Below are 8,350 nucleotides of genomic sequence, written 5' to 3' on the forward strand. Positions count from 1 at the left end.
AGTTCCTTGTTTTTCAATGCAGCATAGTATGTCATTGTGTGAATATACCACAGCTTCTCTATCCATTCGTTTGTTGATGGGCACTTAGGTTATTTCAACTCCTTGCTATCATGAACAAAGCCGCAATAAACATGGGTGTGCATATATCTGTTTGAGTGACAATTATGGTCTCTTTGGGGTATGTTCCCAGTAGTGGAATTGCTGGGTCAAATGGTATTTCTATTTACAACTTTTTTTAGAAAGCGCCATACTGTATTCCTCAGTGGTTGCACCATTTTACACTCTCACCAATAGTGAATAAGGGTTCCAGTTTCTCTACAACCTCACCAGCATTTGTTGTTTGCTGTTCTGTTAAATTTTGCTATTATTCCTGGGATGAGATGATACCTCATAGTTGTTTTGCTAAAGTACTTTTTTTTTCATGCACGCTATTAAGAATTATACAAAAATAACAAGGGTTAAACTGAGAATCTCCCAAACCAAGAGAGGCAATTACTATGATAATTACTAATATAGATCAATAATGTTGGGGTTTGTAAGTTGGCCAAATGTCATTAGACACTTTTGTATCTGACCTCTCACCTATCCTACTAAATAGCTCTGGAGGTCTAGTAAGGAGTTGCTTCGCCAACCCAAAGTCAAGGGGTTTCAATTCACCAGCAACTCTATGGGAGAAAAATGGGTAATCTCTTTCCGTGAGATTTACAGCCTCTGAAAACTCGCCAAAGGGTCAGCTATGAGCGACGACAATGAGATTTTTCTTTTATTTTTTTTTTTAGAATTATTAGCCTGTTGATTCTGTTGGATTTTCTGTCACTTACCCTGCAAGTAATTGTAATCTTGGCTCCTCTAATGTTAACATCTTTTTTTTTCTTGTCTTATTGCATGTGCCAGCAGCACTAAGACTAGAGTGAGGCATAGTAAGAACAGCTCCCTTGCCTCGCTTCCAGTATTAAAGTACAAGGTTCACAATGTCCAGGAAGCAAAGATGGGCCACCTGCTCAGAGACCACGCGCCTCCTCCTGGCTCCGAGGCCTGAGAGCCATGCCCAGTGAGGCCCTGCTGGGGAGACACCGGGTGATATTTTGTTTCCTCTGCTCTCTCCAGAAAACCTTTTTGCCGTGCCTCAGGATGGGGGAGGTGAGACCCAGAGTGCCCAGCGCAGCTCCCAAGAAGAAGGACTCCTAACCGAGAGACAGAGCGAGCCACGCGGAGGCAGTGGGAGAGGAGGAAATGCTGTCCAGTGCCCCACACCCTCTTCCGCGGACTTCTCGGACAAAAGCAAACTCAGGAGTGGGGCCGGGGTGCAGGGGAGGGGGTTCTGGGCCACCTGTCCGCAAGCAATAGTACCATTTTGGGCTGGTGGCTGCTGAGAGGACGCTGTGGCGGGCTCAGGACGACCAACACAGAGCTACTCTGGCTGATTAAGGCCAGCAGGAGGAGACCTGTAAGTCGCACCTGTAGCTCGAAAACCGAAGCTCCCTCCCCACCTCCTCCCTCCCCAGTAGCGCCCTTTGGGCCTCCCCACGTCAGAATATTGACTGTGAGTGTGGGCGTGTGTGATTTGGGTGTCCCTTCTGTTTGGATGGTTTTTATTGGGGTTCTCCCTGCAGAGTTGGCGGATGGGCACAGGTCACCCTGTGGTTGAGGGGTCTTCCCAGAACCAGGGCTCCATGCACAGGTCAAGGTCGCTGCGCACAGGGAGCAGCGGCCTCCTGGGCTGGTGGAGATAGTTTCTTTTTGCTGGGCCTCGAGCCACCAGGGCTTGAAAATACCAGTCAGGACCCATTGCTGTGGAATCCCTTCCCACAACAGTGGTAACAGGTGGGATGCAGCATCGGCATGACCACGGGACAGGTGCCAGGCCAGGGCTCTGCACCCACACCCTCGTCCACCGTCACCTCAAAACACCGGGAACGGTAGATGCGATGAACCCCACAGAAAGAACTCAGCAGGGAAGGGAGGCCCGAGGACCAGGGCTCCCCAGCACTGTGCTGCCAAAATTACACTTTATCAACACTTAAAACACTCATTTACACAATGCACACTCTGGTTAAGCCCCTACTGTGAGTGAGGACTCAATGCAGGCGATAGGAGAGATGGACACATGTGATATTGCCAGACAGACAGGCTGATAGGAACGTGGGCTAGGCTCTCGCTTTGCCCAGGGGGCGGGGGGAACCTTCCCATTAGGGGCACTTTCACGCACCCCTGGCTGTCTAGCTGTGGCCTGCAGGTACAGAGCTCAGCCCCAGTAAACACAGGGTAACACCTCACCACGCGATCCCCCGGGCTCTCACTGCCCACAGAGACACACTGATCCTGGCAGAGTGCTGTGAGCCCCAGGTCTCCCCAGCGCGGGACTGTCCAGGACACACGTCACTTCCTGAGTGTTCTCATGGGGCAGAGAACGAACAAGCCAAGACATGGCCCGTGGACAGGGAGAGGACAGACAGGAAGTAGACAGTGACAGAGGACGAGGTCAGCAGCAGGGGTGCTCCAGCAAGATTCCAGAGTGAGGCGTTAGTGGGGTCTGAGACCCTGATCTGAGGAGAGGCTACTTAAGTCTAGTCTGAATGAGAAGAAAAGGCCAGCCATGGATTTTAAAGATAGACAGGAAAGCATTCCGGCAGAGGGAGGCACCAATGCAGAGGCTCTGGGGCAGTAACAGCCTCCTCGGTGGTTTCCCAAAGCAAGGAGGAAGTACGGGAGGAGATGGGGGGAAGAGCCGGGCTGGGGTTCCCTGAGAGGAGCAAGCCCCTGAGGCCCTTGGTGGAACAGAAGGGACTTTCTGGACATCAAGCAATCCCTCCACCCTGAACGCTTCATCCTCATGAAAAGGAGCCCTTTCTGTGGACTCTGGAGCTTTACGCCGCAGCTCCCCACCCCTCCTGCTTCACAGGAGAAAGATGGGCCATTTCCTCCTGTGTGGTTTATAACCTTAGAAACCTGCTGGCCGGTCAAGGTTCCGGCTCCGTGGCAGAATTTGAGGGACCTGACACTCAGTTGGGTTGGATGACATGTCCTCTCCCACAGGCAGCCTGTGGAAGGCCTGGGCCCTCTCTCCCCCATACAGTGCTGCTGGTGCCCAGGCACAGCTTGACTAGCGCAGAGTGGGGCAACCCTTACCTGGGGTCCTAATTTGAAATAAGTCTGACCTCCTGTTACCTGGATGTGGAGTTTTCCAGGGCATGCCCACAAATCTGTGCAGCTGGAGCGCACCATACCTGCATCCCACGTGCAGAGCCTCAGGATCGGAAGTCATCTGATCCTGGCACTGTCTCTGCTGTTGAGAGCAGGGTGACCTTGGGAAAATCCTGTACCCACCCCAGCCTCAGTTTCCCCACCTGTGAGAGGAAGGAGTCAGACCAGGTCATTCATCAGAGTTTCCTTCTCTGTGTCCTGTGGGTCCGGGAACTCTGACAGCTGCTTGTGTGAAAGCATTTCCCCGGCTGGGAAGGGGTTGTGGTCATACCTCTTCCCCTCGAGTGTCCAGGTCAGCAGTCATCTGGAGGACCCCCCAGGGGAGCTCCCCCCGCCCCACTGAGAGTCATTTCAGAAGTCACTGTGACCTGAAGTGTCTTCGGGGGCAGCTGGAGATCTTCCCCGATCTTGCCGTCCACCCAGTGGGCAGTGTGTGGGGTGCACAGATTCAGCGTCCAGGGGTCCCAGCATGTATGTGTTGCACTACGGTTCCCGTAAGTGACCTCAGCTGACCACTGACAGCTCCCAGTCGAGTTTCCTCACCTGTGAAGACTATGTGTGCTGGACAGGGCTGTCGCCACTGGCTATCTCTGGAGTTGTCAGAGGGTCGGAGCGGCTGGCCCCTGGGTGGATGGCACATATGCGAGGGGTTCCACCTGGCCCCGGGGGTGTCCCTACCCCTTAGACGCAGGGTGGTGACGCATTCAAGGCCGCCTTACAGTGCTAGTGGGTTTCAAGCTTCCCCGTTCCATCTTTGCTGTGAGCCTCTGCCTCTCTCGGGATAATTTATAAGAAAGTTTAAAAAGGAGAAAAAAAGAGCGAGAGAGGAGGAAGGTGAGGGCTGAGTGTCCATTGGACATCCGTGTGACCGACCTGTGTTTACCCAGCGCTCTCAGCAGGGAGCCCTGCCATCCAAGGGGTCCTGAGCCCCCTCCTCATCCAGGTGGGCGTGTCTGCAGGTCAGTCAGAACCAGGACAGACCTGGTAGCTTCCTGTGGCTGCAGCCCCGACCCCCTGGCTGCCAACCCCAGCCGCCGACAGGCAAACACGCTAGGAGCTTCCAGCTACCAGGCCACCTGTGTTGACCAGTGACCACTACAAACCTGAAACGGGCCTTAAAAGGACTCACGCACGCACACAGGACCATGCCGCTCAGGCTGTCTCTGAGCTTCAGGACAACGTCGGAGACAGCTGGCTCTGTCTGGAGCGGTGGCCCTTCCCGGTGTCCACAGACAAGTCTTTGAGCAAGCTCGGACCCAAGACTGGGAGGAGGGACCTGGGACGGGAGGTGAGGGGTGCTGTGGGATTTCCAACACTGTCATCTTTATGGGAGGAAACAGCCTCATCTTTCTCCCTTGGGCCCTCTGGTGGTTTTGAATCACCAACCTTTTCGTTCATAGCTGAGTGCTTAACCTATAGCACCATCAGGCTTCTTCCCAAAGCAGCCTTGCTTGCCTCCCTGGCCAAGGCTCTGCTGATGTCCTTCCAGTGGGAGGAGCTGTGGAGGTGGCTGTGCCCAGTGCCCCCCATCCTCCTAGCTCCCTGTCCACTCAGATCAGGGTTTGTGTGGCCCACAGCCCCAGCCCTCTCCCCTAACCCTTGTCAGGTTTGCTCCCCATTCAGGCTTCTAGTGGAGGCTGCAATATTGAAGACGTTTAGTCCCTCAAAGTGACAGACTTAGAATAACTGGTTTCTTTGAATTGTCCACTATGGCCATTCAGTCTCCCTGACCACTGACAGGAAAAGCCAGGCCCCAGGTGGCCTCCAGGTGAAGGTGAGATGTTCCTGGGATCAGAGGTGACATAGTGGCCCTGGGGGAACTTGTAGATGCTGAGAGGCCATTGCAATGCCATGTCCACAGGGTCCCCTTATAGCAACTATCGGAATCTGGGCTTGGGGAAACAGACGTTGATCCAACTCCTTGCTGGCCAGCACTGGGCCTCATCCACATGGACCAGGGGGCAGCCACACACCCCAAGTGGGCAGCATCCTTTCCCACCTCTGCTGGCCAGGACATGACCTTCACCCTTCAGAAAACCGAGGTGGCACTCTGTGTCTAGGACCACACAAGGGCCCTCTCCCCATCTCTGCACTAGATGCATCAAGAGAATGTTTACAGCTTTGGGGCTCATGGTCTAAAAGAGGCTGGACAGATGAGAGACAAGAAGTTTGTCCTGGATGGTTCCTGCTTGTATCTGTGTCCATCCATCCATCCATCCATCCACTTAGCAGACATTTCTGAGCCCCTCCTGGTCCCCAGCCCCAGGTGGGGTGACCCTGCCTCCCTGGTCTCTGTGCCCAGTGCCCGTCTGAGAGCTGCAGCTGGAGATGGAAGGAAAGAGGCCAGTCTGTATCGGACAAGGGTGGGGGTGACTTGTGACTGGGGTGCGTCTCCCAGTTAAGAAGGACCAGGGGCACAGAAGGAGTAAGGGATTCTTAGCCATCCCATCCATCAGAGTGACCTTGGGGTGGCAGTGGAGCCCCTGGTTTCTAGGTGAGGCTGTGGCACACTGTTGGTGCTAGATCGATACATGGTGAATGTGTCACTTTGCCCATTAGACACTCTGGACCTTAAACTCCTATCTACATGTCAAAGCCCCAGCCCAGTCGCCCTTAACACACTATACTTCAGGGCAGCCACAGTGCCCAGCTCCCCACGGGGGCTCTGCTCACAGCGAGGTCTCACTGGTGTCCATGGGCTCCCGGGGGCATCATTGGCATAGGTCAGGATGTGAGCGATGTCCCCACAGGTGGGCGGCGAGGTGCCCGTGCACTGCCCAAAGCCGCCCTGTGCCCACTGGCCAGTGCACACCAGCGGCTGTCCTCGCGTGAGAGGACAGCTGTAGGTGACACGGCCTGTGCCGTCATGGGTCCGGCTCATGGCCGAGAGCCTTCCAGAACCTCACCTCTGTCCTGCACAAGCAGTCGCCCCTTCTCTCCCTCCCTGTTGTGTATAGAGCTAGTGAGCCCCATTCTTAGTCAATAACTATCCATCTGAGTCTGGGGGGTGTGCAATAACTTTAGGGGGACCCTGAGGGTGAGGGGCTCCACTGCCTTAACAAGGCAGAACCCCCCCAAAAGGGTCATTCAAGCACAGGCGTGCCAGCTGCTGGGGAGGGGACAGATAGGGTTCCCCTCTGGGAGGTCCGACTTTCAGGGGTCGGGCATGCGGTCTCACTGAGAGCTGACGACCAGGAAAACCAAAACCCAATACTATTCCTGACAGAGCTACAATGTAACAATCACACCGCTGTGTTTACACCACCGCTGCCGCTGCTTTTGTCTTTCTATACGGTAGTTTTTATAACGATGTCCTTGGTTTTAATAAAGGAGTGTCCTGTCAACCCTTCCTGCTGTGAAATTTGCCTTCCTGTTTCTAAGCACGCCACTGGGGAGGTGTCACTGGGAAAGAAGGGGTGAACCCCTGATGTAAAGACTGGAGCTTCTGATCTGCCTGGAGGTACCACGGAAGAAAGGACTGGCAACTGATTTATGAAAATTCAACCACTGAAAGGCCCCTGTAGGGTAGCTCTCTGAAGGCTCCCATGGGGTCACCAGGAGTTGGCATCAGCTGTCCTGGCGTGAGAGGTCAGCACCTTTCTCAAGGAGACCAAGGCAGGGGGTTGGTGGCTCAGGTCATACAAGTTCAGAGACCAAGGGAGGGAAGGAAGTCAAGGTCAAGGACAGGTCAAGAGGCCAGGGAGGGTCCAAGAGGCAAGAGCAAAATTGAGAGTTCAAGTGCTTGAGTCAAATCAGGGATCCTCCCTGGATGTGATCACCCACCCGTGGCCACTGTCCATGACCAGACACATTGTTTTCTGCCCATTCAGTCCGCGACAACAGCCCTTCCTGGAATCTTCAGTGCCTCCTGGTCCCCTGCTCGAAAACCAGCAGGAGGTGACCGAGTGTGGACTCTGGCCAGAGAAGAGGCTCCTTGCTCCTTGCGGCAGGTGCTGGCTTGTGGGCACGTTCCCAGAACGGAGCTCATTCCCCGGTATCAGCAGTCCGGTGGTGAACCTGTCCCCCGCCCAAGTAGCAGCTCCATAGCTCACGTCCAGCACAGCAGCATCCCCCCCAAATTTCCCCTCACACACCATATGCAGGGCGTCCTCTGACCCCAGGAGCTGAGGGGAGGGCTGTGGTCTAATGCGCCAGCAACCTCCCTGCCCCTCTCCTCCCCATTCAGCTTCTAACTGGGAAAAAAAACAGAAAAGGGAGGGAGGGGCGGGATGGGATGCCTTCGCTGTTTCCTCCGCCAGCACTGTTTGGGGGCACATGGACAACTTCCTTGAGGAGTCTGAGGAGGTCTTATGTTTCAGCTCACAGGACTAGCCGAGACACGTGCGCGCACACACACAGACACGTGCGTGCGTGTGCGTGCCCACTCACATATACATATGCACACACAGAGAAATGTACATACACACGCACATGTCCACACATTTGTGTAAGCACACACACATGCTTATAGGTTCGCACAAACATGCATACATGTGTGCTCGTGATCACATGCAGGCACGCACAAGCAGGCACGCACTTAAACATACACGTTCACACACACACACACGCGCGCGCACACACACACACAGGCCTCCGAATGCTGAGGCCCCACCCCTCCTGAAGCCTGGTCACCTCCAGCAGCTAAAAATACCCCTTCTCGCCCCCTGGACAATTTTCCTGCCCTCTTCAGACCCAGAGGTGGGAGGACACAGCTGCTCTGACCTCTGCACCCACTCCCTCCTGTTGACCACTTGCTTCTAAAGCCTCTGCTCCGGAGCTGGGCCAGTTCTACAAGCAGCTGTCAGAGCAGACTGTCGCCCCAGGCAGCACAGCCCAGAGCTTCCTCCTGCTGACGCTTACGCCCTGAGCGGCATCTGGAAACGCGGCCTCCGCCCTCTCTGGCCCAGACACAGACAGACACACAGAGTCTTGGAAGGACAGACAGCAGAAACAAGGGAGGGAAGCCTTCATCTTGTTTGTTTGGGCATGTTGCCAGGAAAGATGGATTGCACGAAAGGACACTGTCTGAGCCCCTCGGAGTTGCTGTAACAGATCCCTCAGTGACTGACTTTAATAAACAGTTATTACACTGTGGTGGGGATATATAGCTAAAATTTACATTATTCTATTATATTACATATTATTT

General features: G+C 54.4%; 1 pseudogene; it reads left to right on the forward strand.

Moving 5' to 3' along the window:
• Positions 1–6,370: 6,370 nt before the first annotated feature.
• The window catches only part of LOC102862552, a 42,676-nt pseudogene continuing 40,696 nt past the window's right edge, over positions 6,371–8,350 (forward strand).

This window comes from Elephantulus edwardii, unplaced genomic scaffold (genome assembly GCF_000299155.1).
Source record: "Elephantulus edwardii isolate Elephantulus edwardi_28Jun2011 unplaced genomic scaffold, EleEdw1.0 scaffold00064, whole genome shotgun sequence".
In the NCBI taxonomy this organism is placed as follows: Eukaryota; Metazoa; Chordata; class Mammalia; order Macroscelidea; family Macroscelididae; genus Elephantulus; species Elephantulus edwardii.